At 49.9% G+C, this 15,817-nt stretch overlaps 1 protein-coding gene across 2 annotated transcripts in view; it reads left to right on the top strand.

The window, feature by feature from the left end:
* LZTS3 (leucine zipper tumor suppressor family member 3) overlaps positions 1-15,817 on the top strand; it is a 52,348-nt gene that overhangs the window by 15,816 nt on the left and 20,715 nt on the right. The window contains exon 1 of one of the 2 annotated variants that reach the window (XM_064712029.1): positions 12,966-13,119. The exons of the other annotated variant lie outside the window; for it this stretch is intronic. The gene's annotated coding sequence lies outside the window, so the exon portion shown is untranslated. Of the gene's footprint in view, positions 1-12,965; positions 13,120-15,817 lie in introns of those variants that run through there. 2 annotated transcript variants of the gene reach the window in all.

Below are 15,817 nucleotides of genomic sequence, written 5' to 3'. Positions count from 1 at the left end.
GAATAGAAGAAAGGAAAAGGAAAAGGAAAAGGAAAAGGAAAAGGAAAAGGAAAAGGAAAAGGAAAAGGAGTCTTGTGACTGACAGGGAGTCCGAGACAGCTGGACTTTGATTGGCCATTAATTAAAAACAATCACATGAGACCAATCACAGATGCACCTGTTGCATCCCACAGCAGCAGATAACCATTGCTTACATTTTGTTCCTGAGGCCTCTCAGCTTCTCAGGAGAAAAAATCCTAAGGAAAGGATTTTTCATAAAATATGTCTGTGACAACACCCACATTAAATCCCTCCAGGGATGGGGACTCCACCACTGCCTGGGCAGCTGTGCCAATGCTCGACCACTCTTCTGGAGTGGAAAATTTCCCAAATATCCAATTTATACCTCTCCTGGCAGAGCCTGAGGCTGTTCCCTCTCATCCTGTCCCTGTTCCCTGGCTGTCCCCTCGTGCAGAGCCACAAGGTCCCCCCTGATCCTCCTTTTCTCCAGGCTGAGCCCCTTCCCAGCTCCCTCAGCTGCTCCTGGAGCCCCAGCCTTTTTCCAGCTCCATTCCCTTCCCTGGATTCTCTCCAGCCCCTCCAGATATTTTTCCCAAGCTCTGCCTGTTCCTTCTCTGAGCACCCTGAGGTCTCTCTGCCCCCAGGGTGATCCTCCTTCTCTAAATGCACAAGGATCAAGTTTTAAAGCTCCTCACCAAGTCATGGAGAGCTTTTCCAGAGTTTTCTTTCCTCCTGGCTCCAAGGGCACAGCATGATGGCCATGTCCCCTCCACCTGCAAAAGTGACATCAGGGGACTTCTCCAGCTTCCAGCTGAGCCCTGGGACAGCATTTCCTCTCCCTGTGTCCAGGGAAATCACATTTAGGTGGCCTGGGATCCGCCAGGCTGTTGCTCCTGGCCTTCCCAGGGAATTGAGGACTTCAGCATCTCCTCATGGGAAGAGCAGCCTCTTCCCTCCCACGGCCTGCCCAAAAAATCAGCCCCCATCTCCCCTCCCCACCATCCCACCTTCCTGCTGGAGATTAATTTCTTGTCCTTCTGTGCAGATTTTGCTGCTTTCGTGACAGCTGATCCATGCTCAGCCTGGAAATCTCCATGGTTCTGTTTAGTTTAGCAAAATATGAAGGTGTTTGGTGGTTTCTGTGGCTTGCATTGTTGGGGGGCTTGGTTTTTTGGGGTTTTTTGGTTTTTGTTATTTGGGGGTTTTTTGGGCGGTGGGGAGATTTTTGGTTTTTTGGGTATTTTGGTGTTTTATTTTGGGGTGGGTTTTTTTGTTTTGTTTTGTTTTCTTTCGTTTTTGTTTTGGTTTGGTTTTGTTTTAGTTTTTTGTTTCGTTGTTTTTGGGGGGATTTAGGGTGTTTTGTTGGGTTTTGGGGGTGGAGGGAGTTTTTGGGTCTTTTTGAGTTTTTTGGTGTTTTATTTTGGGGATTTTTTGGGTTTTTTATTTTGGTTTTGGTTTTTGTTTTGTTTTTTGTTTTAGTTTTTTGTTTGGTTGCTTTTTTGGGGATTTGGGGTGTTTTGTTGGGTTTTAGGGAGGTGGGGGTTTTTTTTGTTTTTTGGGGGGTTTTTGGGTGTTTTATTTTGGGGTTTTTTGGGTTTGTTTTGGTTTTTTTTTGGTTTTGTTTTGTTTTTGTTTTATTTTTTTGTTTGATTGGTTGATTTGGGTGTTTCTGTTAGATTTTGGTTTTGATTTTTATGGAATCATGAACCCAAGCACCTCCACATTACAACAATTTGAATTTTCACAGCTCTTTCTGCACAGTCTGTTCAGTTCCTGGGGCACAATGGGGGCACTTCATGGTTTAGGGATGAGAATCAATAGGAATTTTTGGGGTCGATGATCTCAGAGGTCTTTCCCAACCTCAACAATTCCATCAGCAATGGGCAGGGATGGGTGGAAAAGGGTCACTGACAGCCTGCTTTATATTCCCTCAATACACTCCCAGATCTGCCTCCTGTGCAATTTACAGCAGATCCTGATGGATTTCTGGTCCATGAACTTGTCAAGTTTCCCCTCAAACACTGAACATCAAATGGCAGGGAGATCTCCAGGCCACCAACCACTGCCTGAGGAAGGGGGTTCTTCCTTTTCTCCCTTATTTTTACCTTCATCTTCTTCCTGATGTTTTTTTTTTTTGAGGCTAAAAAATCCGAATAAAGGATACAGCTCCACATCTGTGTGTGTCATGAAATGCTGCCCCAAAGCCACTGATGTTCCTGCAGAGCCCCCTGGGAATGTCTGAGCAATTTGTCAGCACTGATTCATTTTTAAAAACCCCCAAAACTACCGAGGAAAAAGGCTGGGAATCCTCCTGGAGTGTGCACAGGCAGATCCCAGGGCAGCCCCTGTCAGCAGCACAGGTGAGATGAACGGTGTGGGATTGCTCCCAGCTCAGAGAAATTAATGAGGATGCTGTGCCAGGGTGAGTTCTGTCCCAAATAGATGAAGTGCAAGCCTGGAACATGTGCCAAGCTCCTCTGGAGCTTGTTTCACAAGTGCTGCCCATTTTCCATGCATGCCTGAGGAATTCTGCTTCCCCCAGCTCAAGGTAGGGATGAGAGGAAAGCTGAGGAGTGCAGAGAGCAGGTGCTGCTGCAGCCTCCTCCTCTGGAAAATCCTTGCACAAAGAACCAGGAATCTTTGTCTGGGTTTGGGCCACAGGTTCTGGGCTGGCTCAGCATGGATGGACTTGGAACTCCCAACTAGGAATTGCTTGAAGAAGGAATAAAAGACCTTCCCAAGTAGGAATTGCTGCATTGCTTTGGAAATATCGAGTCAAAGAATGGTGGAGCTCGGAAAGAACCTCCTTTGGATGTGGGGGAATGGGTCCAAACTGCCAGAGAACAGGGTCAGATGGGATATTGGGAATAAATTCTTTCCTGTTAGGCTGGGGAGGCCCTGGCACAGGTTACTCAGGGAAGCTGTGGCTCTGAAGTGTCCAAGGCCAGGTTGGACAGGGCTTGGAGCAATCTGGGATAGTGGAAGGTGTCCCTGCCCATGGCAGGGGGCGGACTGGATGAGTTTTAAGGTTCCTTCCAACCCAAACCAGTCTGTGACTCAGTTGTGATGATGATCCTCAGGCTGAGTGGGGCAATGGAGAAAGGTTTGATATCAATCACAGAGAAAGGTTTGATATCAATCACAGGGTGTTGGAGAAAAGCACAAGAGAGGCTGCAGATATCTCAGTAGAGACATCATGGATATTTTTTTTCCATGCTTGCTTTCTGATTCTGTGTTTTCCTCTCCTGGGAAGATCATTTCTGATCCTTGACACATCCAGCAGCTGCTGGGACTGGTCATGAACAGGAGCAAAAGGTGCTTTTGGGCAGGTCTCACCTCGTGTCCCCTGGGTTATTCATTCCTCACAGTTCTCATTAGGTCTGGCCTTAATGAAGGCTCTGCTGAGCTTTGGACTCCTCCTCTCTCCCCATCCTCCACTTCTCTGCATCTCCTGAGTGGAATCAACACCAAACTGAGAAGCAGGGAGGAGCTGTCTGCACCCCACCCCACGAGGCCAGCACAGAGAGGATGTTTACCCACTTGAGGATGGTTTATCCAAGCTGCACACACGCTCTCTCACACTCACACTCTCTCTCACACACAACACAAACGTTTTCTCACCAAGCCCTTGGGATTTTGGCACTCCCTCCCACTCTCCTGGTTGTGCACAGCTCCATTTCCCAGCTGAGGAGATGTGGAGAAATCTCCTGACTGTTTTGTTTGCAGCAGAGCTGCTGGTGCTTTCCAGGCTGGTTATGAGCAAATGGGAAACAGAAGGAAACCAAATTCCTCCTCCCATCCATCCCTGCCCTTGCTGTGTCCCTGGTGCTGCCAGCTCGTCCTGTGGCCATCTCCAGCTCCACATGAAAAGCCCTCCATCAAACCAAGAGCTTTGCAGCCTCTGCTTCCATTTCAAAGCCTCTTTTTTCCTTTTGCTGAGGATCTGGAGGGAAGGGAGAAGTGTTCAAAGCCCAGAGTTGGTTCTGAAGTCCAAAGCTGGGGTTTGTTTTATATGACAGAGCAGAGAGCCCAGGAACCTGTGAGGGCAACACCTCCCTGCAAATCAGGTCATTTATTTAGCGAGGGAAAAAAAGGTTCAGAGCATTAGGGCAGAAATCAAAGAGTATTTGAAGGAGGAGGGAAAGCCAAGCTCTGGCTTTGCCATTCCTGCCCTCCTGCTGGATCCCCACGGCCTGGCAGGCACTGAGGGAGACCAGGAAAATATTTCACTCTTTACAAACCCTCAGAGCTGCCCTTTCCAGGGGGACTCAGGTCAGCTGCCACACTAAACTCCAAATATTTTCCTAGCTGGCAAATGAAAAAAAAAAAAACCCTCCATGTGTCTGTGCCTGGCTCTGAAGCCAACGTACACGGAGTGATCAAGCCCCTGGCACACATCTTGCAGGAGCTAATTATAGAATTTGGAAGGCAATGTGATAATATTTTCTTTAGATGTGTGGTGCAGATGTAATTACTTCTCCGGAGATGCCAGCCGCAGATGACGCAGGATGCCCTTATGTAATCACCTTTATTATGCAGCTATGGAAATTTTCCCTCCCTGGCCCATCCTCTCAACTCCTTTTTTTTGTTCCTCACCCTAAATTCTCTGTGGTTCCTTCAGAAGGTGATGGGTGAGGGCCACAGGGCAGCTGTGGCTCCACCACCTCCAGAGAAATTCCATTCCTGGGTTTCCCCATCCATCATCCCTTCGTGAAGGAGCAGGAGTTGATGGCTGTGCATTGGCAGGGCTGGGAAAAGGAAACTTTGGAGCCAGGTTTGCCCCATCCCTGGCATCTCCTGTGCCTTGGACCAGGAGCCAACTGCTCCATTCTCCTGATGAGGAGGAGAACCCTCCCAAAAACAGGCTGGGGATGCTGAGGATGCAAGAAAACTGCAGAGGAAAGCTGGTTTGTCCCTGCAGGGTGAAGGATTGGTAGGGCACAAACACTTGAGGTGCTCCAGAGGTTGCTCCAGAATGCAGGAGGATCTCCCAGGTAATCCACAAAGCAATTCCTGACTGGAATCACAGCATGATCACAGCCAAAAATGCTTCCAACACAAGAGGGAATTTTGCCTCTGGATCCTTTCTGAGGTTTTCTATTTTTGCTTGTGGATCCTTTCTGTGGTTTTACATTTTGCCTGCGGATCCTTTTTGAGCTTTTCCATTTTGCCTGTGGATCCTTACCAAGATTTTCCATTCTGCCTGTGGATCCTTTCTGAGCTTTTCCATTTTGTCACTTCCAAGTCTCTCTGTCCCCACTGCCCACTGAGGTCCAAGCCATGGGGATCTCCAGGACAGAGGTGTCCCCCATCCCCAGTGCTGCTCAGGGGGGACACAATCCCCTGGCATGACCAGTGAAACCCTGCCTTGGCCACAAATATTCAGAATATTCAGGAAAAAGGGTTGGTCAGCAGCTTGGAGGCATCACCCTGTAGAGGCAGCACATATTTTGGCTCTGTGCTCCTACCCTCTTCCATCCCTTTTCCTGGCCAAACTGGATCCTTCCTTGCTGTTTTTAAGGATTAATATGTGATGCAGAGGGGTGATTCTGAGTTCTGTGACATGCTGATGCCATCAAAGTTGCAAATCTGAGTTGTGAAGAGTTTTCCTTCTTTTTTTCTTTCCTTCCTTTTTCTTTCTTTTTTTTCTCTGCGTGGCATCTGAGGCAGGGCATGGATTGAGGAGGAGCAGCCTGGAGATGAGTAAGGTTGAATCCCTCAGTGTCTGGGAAGTTCAGAGAGTTGGGAAATGGGGGAATTGGCCACACAGCCCAAAGGAAAGGAAGCCAGGGAAATGGTGGCTGGAGCAGAACTCAAGGCAAAATCCTGGTTCACCCACTGGGGAAACTGGTTTCCAGTCACGGGTCAGTGCCAGTGCCTGCCAAGGAATGTGTCCTCAGGGCTGGGAATGCCCACATTCCTCTGAGGACAAAGAGCCAGGGAGGCAGGACCTGGGGGATGTGTTTGTGGCACTCAGGTCATTCATTAACTGCAAATTCCAAACTCCCAGGAGTCCAGGGCCTTCAGGTGCATTTCAGCCCAATCCCTCCCTGTGCTCCATGGGCTGTGACAGCTGGGTCCTTGTGGCCTGGAAAGGGACTGTGACAACCTTGTGTCCTACCCAGAGAGGCCTGGGAGCCACCATAAGGGTGCTCCAGGCGTCCTGCTCTGTGTTCCACTGCCCCTCCAGGAGATCTTCCCCAAAACTTGAGGATTCTCATCCCTCTGCTTCTGCTGAGGCCACTCAGCCACCAGTTCCTCCCCAGAGCAGGGGCTGGCCATGATGGAGATGAGATGGAGATGGAAATGGAGATTGGAAATGGAGATGGAGATGGATGGAGATGGAGATGGAAATTGGAGATGATGGAGATTAGAGATTGGAGATGGAGATGGTGATGGAGATAGATGGAGATGGAAATTGGAGATGGAGATGATGGAGATGGAGACAGATGGAGATGGAGATTGGAAATGGAGATTGGAAATTATGGAGATGGAGATGGAGATGTATGGAGATGGAGACTGGAGATGGAGATTGGAGATTATGGAGATGGATGGAGATGGAGATGGTGATGGTGATAGATGGGACATGAACATGGACAGGGACATGGACATGGAGATAGATGGAGATGGATGGGACAACATGAGCACACACCACTTCGTCCTGAGCCTGATGTTCCTTCCTGGAAAACACCTCCCAGGCTGAGCCAAGGGGGCTGTGACAAATCCCTAATTCCTGATATGGACAGAAGGGCACTTCCCAGCAGGATCCTTGAGCACCTGGTTGTTTCAGTGTTAATCTGGCCCTCCTGGCTGCAAGCTGCTTTGCTCCAATTCAATTTTGCTAGGCCTGGCCTGATGCTTTGGGACTGTGAATGGGAGATTTGTTTCCTTCACTCTGGATAATCACCAATGATGAATGAATGAATGAATGACCAGGTTGGAAGAGACCTTCAAGATCATCAAGTCAAACCCATGCCCTAAACACCTCAACTAAACCCTGGCACCCAGTGCCACATCGAGGCTTTGTTAAATACACCCAGGGATGGGGACTCCACCACCTCCCTAGGCAGAAAATTCCAGAACTTTATCACTCTTTCTGTGAAAAACTTCTTCCTAATATCCAACCTCATGTGTAAGGAATGGTTTTAAACTAAAAGATGAGAGATTTAGACTAAGTATTAGGAAGGAATTTTTCCCTGTGAGGCTAGGGAGGTGCCCAGAGAAGCTGTGGCTGCCCCTGGATCCCTGGAAGTGTTCAAGGCTAGGCTGGAGAGGGTTTGGAGCAATCTGGGATAGTGGAAGGTGTCCCTGCCCATGGCAGAGTGTTGGAACTGGATGATCTTTAAGGTCTCTTTCAATCCAAACCATTCCATGACTCTGTGACTCCACAATTCTCTGGCCTAGACATAATCTGGGAAACCTGAGAATTCACATCCTCCCTGCAGACACCTCAGACCTGACCCAAATCCCGTGGCCAGGACATCCAGCACCCACTCAGGGCTTTCAGCACCCACAGGGGGAGATGCTGGATCCTCTCCTGATTTATGGCAAGAGCTGGCCCATGCACCAGGCTGTGCCTTGCCAGCACTGTGAGGCTTTGTCTGCTCTGTGCTGGTACAGGAGGAGACAGCTTCTAGCAGCAGGGATGTTTATTCCAGAATAGGAAACCATCCCTCTGGATGACATGAACCAGAGGCTTTTGGCTTGCTCGTGCTGGCTCAAGCTGAGCAGGCAGATGTCATGGATTGGAGATGGAAAGTGTCCCCCAGTGCAGCAGCTGGCATCAGCCCAGCTTCTTGGGGTCAAGCCAGCCTCAGGACCCCCTGTGGCAGCTTGGAGAAGGTGCTCTCCCATCCCCAGCTCTGTGTGGGTGTGAGGAGGTCTCACACAGGCTCAAATGATTCCACTGCATGAGCAGGAAAAGCCTCTCCCAGCATTTTAACTCGCAGAGCTGAGGGATGTCCCTGTGCTGGTGAACCCCCAGGTGCACAAAGGTTTGTTTGAAACACAACCAGTTTATTCTGGTTAACTGATAAACAAACTCTGGGTGCCATGCTGCACATTTCTTCTGGGAGCTCAACCACAGAGCCTGCCCAGGCTGGGATTTTATCAACATTCCCAGCAGAAAGGTTGGATTTCCTGGCATGGCACAGTCATGCTCCCCTACCAGCCCCATCCTGCACGTTTGGCTGTGGTCCCTGAGATCACTCACAACAAATCAGGCCAGGCAGAATCTCTCCACAAACACAGGGAAGCCCTTGGAGGTTTCACACCCATTGACTGTCACAGAAAAAAAGGGGATTTCCTCTGAAAACAGGGCTGGAAATCTCTGTTTCAGCAATAGAGAGGGGAGAAGAGCTTCAAGCAGAGCCTGGCAGGGAGGTGCTGCAGGAATTCTGCTTTCAGTGCCCAGCCTGATGGTGTCAAGCACTTACAGGCACTGTCAGTTCACAGCTGAGGTCTGAGCTGGGTTTAGGTTGTTGTGGTGCTGGTTGGGAAGCTCTGGAGGCTTCCAGCACAAATTCAGAACCATCCCCATCACCAGACCTTGCTATTGCCCAGCCAAGGCACTGAGACACCCTGGGATGGAGATGCCACTTCATTCATGGCCTCAAAGCGGGTTCAGCAGCCAGGGTACCCTTATTTAGGGTTTTTTTCTGCTTCTCAATTTGAAAATGTTCTTCCCTCTAAATAAATAGTCTGGGTGAAGAGAGGAGGGAGGCTCTTGCTCACATTGGGATGTCTTGTACGGAAAAGGAGCTCCCCAGAGGTTTCCAGGAAGAAATCTCAGTGCAAGGAGCTCCCCAGAGGTTTCCAGGAAGAAATCCCAGTGCAGGGAGCCTCTGTCTCTGCTCCCATTCCCATCTCCACCCCCACATCAAGGCTTTCCACTCCTGTTCCCTGGGGAATGTCCTAACCCATGGATGCTCCTTCAGAGCTCACTGAGCTCATGTTTTCCTCCTTCTCTGATCAGTGCAAAGAATACTCAACCACCCCAAGGACCTCAGAGAGCTTGGGGATCTTGAAATGGAACAGCTCCAAGGGAATGGGAATCACCCAGCCAGGGGGCTGCCAGGAAAAGGGAAAAGAAAACAGAAGGACATGGGAACAAAGAGTTTGGATTTTGGAGGAGTAAATTTTAAAAAGAAGGCATTGGGTGGGTGTTCAAAGCCTCAGCCCAAGACAGAGCAAGGCCATCACGGCTGCGTAGGGAACGTTTTTAGGTGGGTAAATCAACCCTGGAGGTCACCTCAGCTGGTTGGGTCTGGGTGACACAGTTTGACCATGGCCACGCAAAAAGGGCAGAGCAGAGAAGGACAAACCCCACAAAGGGCTGAGACCAGGTCCTGGTGGCTGTGTCCCATGGGGACAGGGAAGCACCATGGCCTGGGTGCAGCTGCTGTGCAGGAGCACTGGCACAAAGGGGTGCTGGGTGAGAACTGGGGGTCTCTGTTGGCTCCCAGAGGTGATGGAGGGGCTCTGCTGGAGGTGGGCAGATGTCTTGGTTTGGAAAGCCAGGAGTCTGCTAAGGAAGGCAGGAGCCTCCCCTGAAATGGAGAATGTAAACCCTCCCCACCCCTCTGAATTGCTATAAATTTTAAATTAAGGGACTCTCAGGCAAAAATATGGGAGCAGGAAATAACAGTTCTTTAGTAGGGAAGAAGGAAAAAAAAAGGATAAAATAAACAATTCAGTACACGAGAACAACACTGACAGAGTCAGAACTCAACCTGGCACCCTGTGGGTCAGGGTGTTGGTGGCAGTGTCATTGGAATTGTGGCTGCAGCCCTCCTGCAGTATCAGGGGTGGTTCTGCTGGAGCAGGGATCCTGTAGAGAAGGATGTATTCTTCCTCTGAAGATCCAGTGGAAGAAGAGACAGCTGCTGTTCCTCTGGGGAATTCTGTGGAGAAAGTCGTGCTGATGTCTCAAAACCTCTGGATTATATCTGGGTAGCAATGCTTGGCTCCTCCCTCTGGGCTCACATCTCCCAATGGGATGCTGCAGTTCTTATCAGCCATGCAGTGACATTCAATAGCTGTTATCAGCAGATGTCCCCTCCTGAGGGAGGTGTGAATGTGGTCACTCAAAGAGAGAGATAAGGCAAACTGCCCACTTGACAAAGGTAATCTGCCATACAGATGGTAATGGAAAACATCTTGCATTGCAATCTTCAACAGCAGAGAGGTTCCTGGCTCAGCCACCCGACCCTGGGTCAGAAATGAGAGTTGGGGGTTCAATAGTTTACACCCCACCTCAGAGCACGGGTGATCCTGGATCTCCCAGCCTTCTCCAAAGTCTCTCCTCTCATGATTTATTCATCTGTGGGGAGTGCTAAGATATAACTCAGCTCCCAAAGGCAGCATGAGCCGTGTCAGGAAAGTGCCTGTCTCCTGTGAGACCTGAAACTGCAGCAACTCCCTCAGGGCAGCCACAGCCTCCTGTGCTGGGGCAGCTGCCCCAAATCCCTGTGGAAGGGTCCCTGTCCCAGCAGAGCCCCTCAGCCACCTCTGGTCATTGCCAGAGCAGGGATGGAAAGGGCTCTCTGTCTGTGTGGCTGCTTCCAAGCTGCACACACAGCCCCAAACCAACCCATTTGTCAGAATTCTCTGCTTCTGGAGCTTAAGGGCAAAATTGCAAGGTTGAATCTCCACAGGAATGCATTTTGGTATAATTTACACCTTCCTTGTGCACCCCAGCAGTGTGTTTTACCCTGGTTTAAATGCACATTAACTCAAATGTGATTATTTTGGCATTATTGCTGTTTTACTGCTCTCACTGTTGTTTGCCCACCAACACCAGCCCCATGACCGGCGGCTCCTTTGATCCCCAGACATCCTGCCAACAGAAAATTCACCTCAGCAAATGTGTTTCAATAAGTGGTTAGCTTTGTGTGGCTTTTATTTCCCTCCCTCCACGACTGCAAATAATCCAGAGTAAGCGCTGAGGCTGGATGGCCCCCCATGGGAAGGCTGATTGCTCTCCTGCCACTGGGAAAGTGGGAAAATGAGCTCTGGGCCATCCTCTGGATGCTGGAATAGAAAGAGGGCAGCATCCACATCCAGCTTTTGGCCAGGTGGATGGAGCTTGGGGCAGCCGGGGATAGTGGGTGTGAGACCCCCATGGGATGGGGTTTAAGGTCCTTTCCAAACCAAACCATTCTGTGGATGCATCATCCCATTCATCCCATCTGTCCAATTCTCTGCCCTTCTTTCAGAGCTCTTCACAGCCTTTCACTTCAGCCACACAGCTGGGAAGCATCCCCAGAAGGATGGGAAAGTTGAGAAGGGTCCCATGATAGAAAGGTCCCAAAATTAGTATTTGAGTGAAAATGAGCGGCTTTGAGCAATCCCCACTTGAAAAAAAGCCCAATTTGTCAGACCCCAAAATTCCATTTGAAAAAAAAGCTCAGGTGTTAGAACCTCAAATCTCTATTTGTATCAAAACCCTTTTGAAAAACAAACAAACAAAAAACAAAACAGGCAGTCAGACCCCAAAGCCCTATTTGAGGAAAACCCAGCTGCTAGACCCCAAAATCCTTTAGCCAAAATAAGTTACTTGATCCCAAAATCTTGATTTGATCAAAACCAAGCCATTGGACCCCAAAATCCGCATCTGAAAACAGAAAAAGGCAAACTCCAAATCCTCATTTTGGAAAACTCAACATCTGACTCCAAAGTTCCCATTTCTGCTAAAACAAATCATCTGCCCCAAATTCCCCTTGGAGGAGGATGGAGCCATCCCTTCCCCAAAGCCCTTCCAAATACACAAACCCACATATCTGTATTTGAGCAAACCCCAAAACCTTCCAAATCCACAAACCCCTGTTTGAGCAAACACCAAAAACCTCTCAAATCAACAAATCCCTATTTGAGCAACCCCCCAAACCTTCCAAATCCACAAATCTCTATTTAAGCAAACCCCAAAACTTCCCAAATCCACAAACCTCTATTTGAGCAAAACCAAAACTTTCCAAACCCTCAAATCCCTATTTGAGCAAATACCAAAACCTTCCCAAATCCATATATGTGTATGTGAGCAAACCCCAAAACCTCCCAAATCAACTAACCCCTATTTGAGCAAACCCCAAAACCTCCCAAATCCACAAATCTCTTATTTGACCAAACCCCAAACCTCCCAAATCCACACATCCCTATTTGAGCAAACCCCGAAACCTCCAAATCAACAAATCCCCATTTGTGCAGAAGCAAAGTATCAGACACCAAAATCCCCATAAGAAAACAGAAAAAGGCAAACTCCAAATCCTTATTTTGGAAAACCCAGCATCTGACTCCAAAGTTCCCATTTCTGCTAAATTCTGCCCCAAATTCCCCTTGGAGGAGGACGGAGCCATCCCTTCCCCAAACCCCAGCCAGAGGTGGGCAAGGGTTGTGGGAAACTCAAAACCTCCCAAATCCACAAATCTCTATTTGAGCAAACCCCAGAACGTTCCAAATCCACAAATCCCTACTTGAGCAAACCCCAAAACCTTCAAAATCCACAATCTGTATTTGAGCAAACCCCAAAACCTTCCAAACCCACAAATCCTTATTTGAGCAAACCCCAAAACCTCCCAAATCAACAAACCCCTATTTGAGCAAACCCCATAACCTCGCAAACCAATATGTCTCAATTTGAGCAAACCCCAAAAACTTCCCAATCCACAAACCCCTATTTGAGCAAACCCCAAATCCACATATCTCTCTTTGAGCAAACTCCAAAACCTCCCAAATTCACAATTCCCTTTTTGTGTAGAAACAAGCCATCAGACCCCAAAATCCCCATTTGAAAACAGAAAAAGGCAAACTCCAAATCCTTATTTTGGAAAACCCAGCGTCTGACTCCAAAGTTCCCATTTGTGCTAAATTCAGCCCAAATGGGAGGAGGAGGGAGCCATCCCCAAACCCAGCCGGAGCAGGACACAAAGAGTTAATTAAAGCTCCTGCGGGCGCCCTGGCCAATCCCGCCGAGCCAAGGGCAGCCCTTGGCCCCAGCCCAGCAGCAGGTTGCTCTCCTCAGGTATTATTTTGGAATTTTCCCGGGATACCACGCAGGGAAACAATGAATTTGGCGCTCGGAGGAGGATGGGGAGCAGCAGGATGCACCCCTGGGCTGCCCAGGTAAATCCCGGGGGGTGCTGGATTTTTGTGGGATTTTTCTTTTCCTCTCCTTCCCCCTCTGGCTGCGTGTCTTTGTTTGGGGAAGGGTTTGCGGTGGATTAGGGCAGGGCTGAGCTGGCGGGACGCTTCGCAGGTGATTTTTTGGGGGGCACACCTTGTGATATAGGTAGGAGTCTCTTTGAGCCAGGTCTCATAAGCTCTTGGAGATCTATTTCACGCTTAAGGAAGCTCAGCCACCTTTGGAGGCATAAAATCAGCAGGATGGCTTCTGTTGGAAACAAAAAGGTTTCATAAAAGACAAACAGAGAAAAAGCGAGCCAGGTGCAAGAAGTTATTGCTCCTGGTAAAACACCTCACAAAAGCGATTTGTTTCTTTGTTCACTTCTTTTTCTAGGAAGTTGCCCAGCTCCTGTCTAATCCCACCGAGCCAAGGGCACCTCAAACGTAAGCTGTCCTTAAATTTGAGGTGAAGTTTCGCAGGCCTTTTTCACCTAATCGAGGAGAGAAACTTCCCCAAACAAAAACCAGCTTTGTCACTCCGTCAACAAAACCCACATTCCTATAACCGGGCTGCACTCCTGCGCGGGTCAGGGATGGGGTGGGTGGGGAAAATTGCGATTTTCCCCTCTATAAATCCCCCTGGATGCAGCAGGGACCCCCCAGCACCGAGACTTTGCCCCCCGGTGGATTTTAGGGCATCACTCTGGTTTAGCAGCGATAATTCAGCGGTGGTCTCAAGGGTTTGCTCCAAGCGCGGTGTCCGGGGAGGAGCGAGAGATTCCAGGGCTGGCTCCGCGCCCAAGAATTTCTCGGGCCGAGTTAATGATAAATGACGGGCTGGTGAGGGGTCCCCACTTTGTCCTTCCTGCGGGGACAGAGATTTGGGTGAAGTTTGGGGGTGGCAGAGCCGGGCAAGGCTCCGTGGAACCGATCTGGGGGTGATGGCCCATCCCAAAGGGCAGGATTGGGTCCCCCCCCCCCTTACAGCACCCCGTCTTCAGGTGACAAAAAGGGGGTCCCCCTGGTGTTTGGGGCCTTGGAGCTGGGGATCACATTGGGATCCCTGAGATTTGGGGTGTGGGAGTGTGTGAGGGTGCTCAGGAGGGTGCTGGGAGCCAGGCAAGGGATGTAGCTCCGTGCTGAGACACTCTCAGCGGTCACCCCATATCCCCTGTGCTGGGGAGTCCCACGGGCTCTGCTGGCATCACCCCATCTCCAGCCACATTTCCAAAGGGTCTTCAGTGGATTAGTGCAGGGCTGAGCTGGTGGGACCCTTTCCAGGTGACTTTTAGGGATAGGAAGTACCTGCTGGGCTGTTTTTGCACCAGGGGATCTTTCCAAAGGATTTTCAGTGGATTAGTGCAGGGCTGAGCTGGTGGGATACTTTGCAGGTGATTTTTAGGGATGGGATGTGCCTGCTGGGCTGTGTTTGCACCAGAGGATCTTTCCAAAGGATTTTCAGTGGATTAGTGCAGGGCTGAGCTGGTGGGAGACTTTCCAGGTGATTTTTAGGAATGGGATGGGACTGCTGGGCTCTGTTTGCACCAGGGGATCTTTCCAAAGGATCTTCAATGGATTAGTGCAGGGCTGAGCTGGTGCCAGTTGCTCCAACCTTTCCAGTTGGTTTTTAGGGATGGGAAGTACCTGCTGGGCTCTGTTTGCACCCGGGAATCAGAGCAGAGATGGGGTGCACAGAAATTGATTGTTCAGGGTGGGGAAATCTCACCCTGGATCCCACTGGCAGCCCCTTAGCAAGGTGAAACTGAGGCACACAGGGCTGGGATGACCCCAAGCAGTCCAGCCCATGGAATGGGGCATCCCAGACCCTCAGGGCTGCAGCCAGACTGAGGCTGCTCCACCAAACTGCCCTTGTCCTGTTCTGAGGGAATCCAGGGAGTTTTCCCTGTGCCACCAAAGCTGGTGCTTTTCTGGGCAGAGGTGGCCATCAGGACCTCACTGGGGACGATGACACAGCTGGCCCTGAGTATCTTCTGGGGGCAGTCACAAGGGTCACAGATGAGGCCATGGATGAGCCCTTCCTGATGGACACATGGGATTTGGGAAGGCAGTTTGGGCTGAGCTTGGAACCATCCTGTCCTGCTGCCCCTTGGGATGATTAAGGGAGGAAAATCCTTCCATCTGCCATCAGATGCATCCTGGAGGATGCCAGCCTGCATCCAAACCCAGGACTCTGAGAGCAGATGGGGAAAAGGGGGAAAATCTCCCTGAGGATGAGGACTTTGGCCAGGGGAATGCTGGTGGATATCCAGTGTGGTTTGTGAAAAACTCCATGGCAGGATAATTCCTGGTAGAAAGGATCCCAGGAGCTCTCCAGGCCATCCTGCTGCTGGTGGGCCCTGCCTGGTCCATTCAGGGCCTGAAACCCTCCAAGGATGAGACAGAAAAGCCTCCCTGGGACTGTACAAATGTGCCCTGTCACACCTCCCCATCACCTGCCGACATTTCTCTGGGGCTTTGCCCACCTTGCTGCAGCCTCCAGAAAAATTTTGATTTCTTCCCTTACTGGAACAGCTCAAGACTGGCATGGCCTGCCAGGAGCTTGGCTTTTCATTCCACTCTGCCTGCTTTTTCAGATCCAGAAAATCCTGTGGGTTAAAACTGGGATAAAACCCCCAGAGATGAGGAGCTGGGATGGAGGAGGTGGGATTGGGACAGGGGGAGCAGCTTGCTCAGGGTG

The sequence above is a fragment of the Zonotrichia leucophrys genome, chromosome 4 (genome assembly GCF_028769735.1).
Source record: "Zonotrichia leucophrys gambelii isolate GWCS_2022_RI chromosome 4, RI_Zleu_2.0, whole genome shotgun sequence".
NCBI lineage: Eukaryota > Metazoa > Chordata > Aves > Passeriformes > Passerellidae > Zonotrichia > Zonotrichia leucophrys.
The sequence above is the reverse complement of the archived record's forward strand: the minus strand, read 5'-3'. Positions and strand labels throughout refer to the sequence as shown.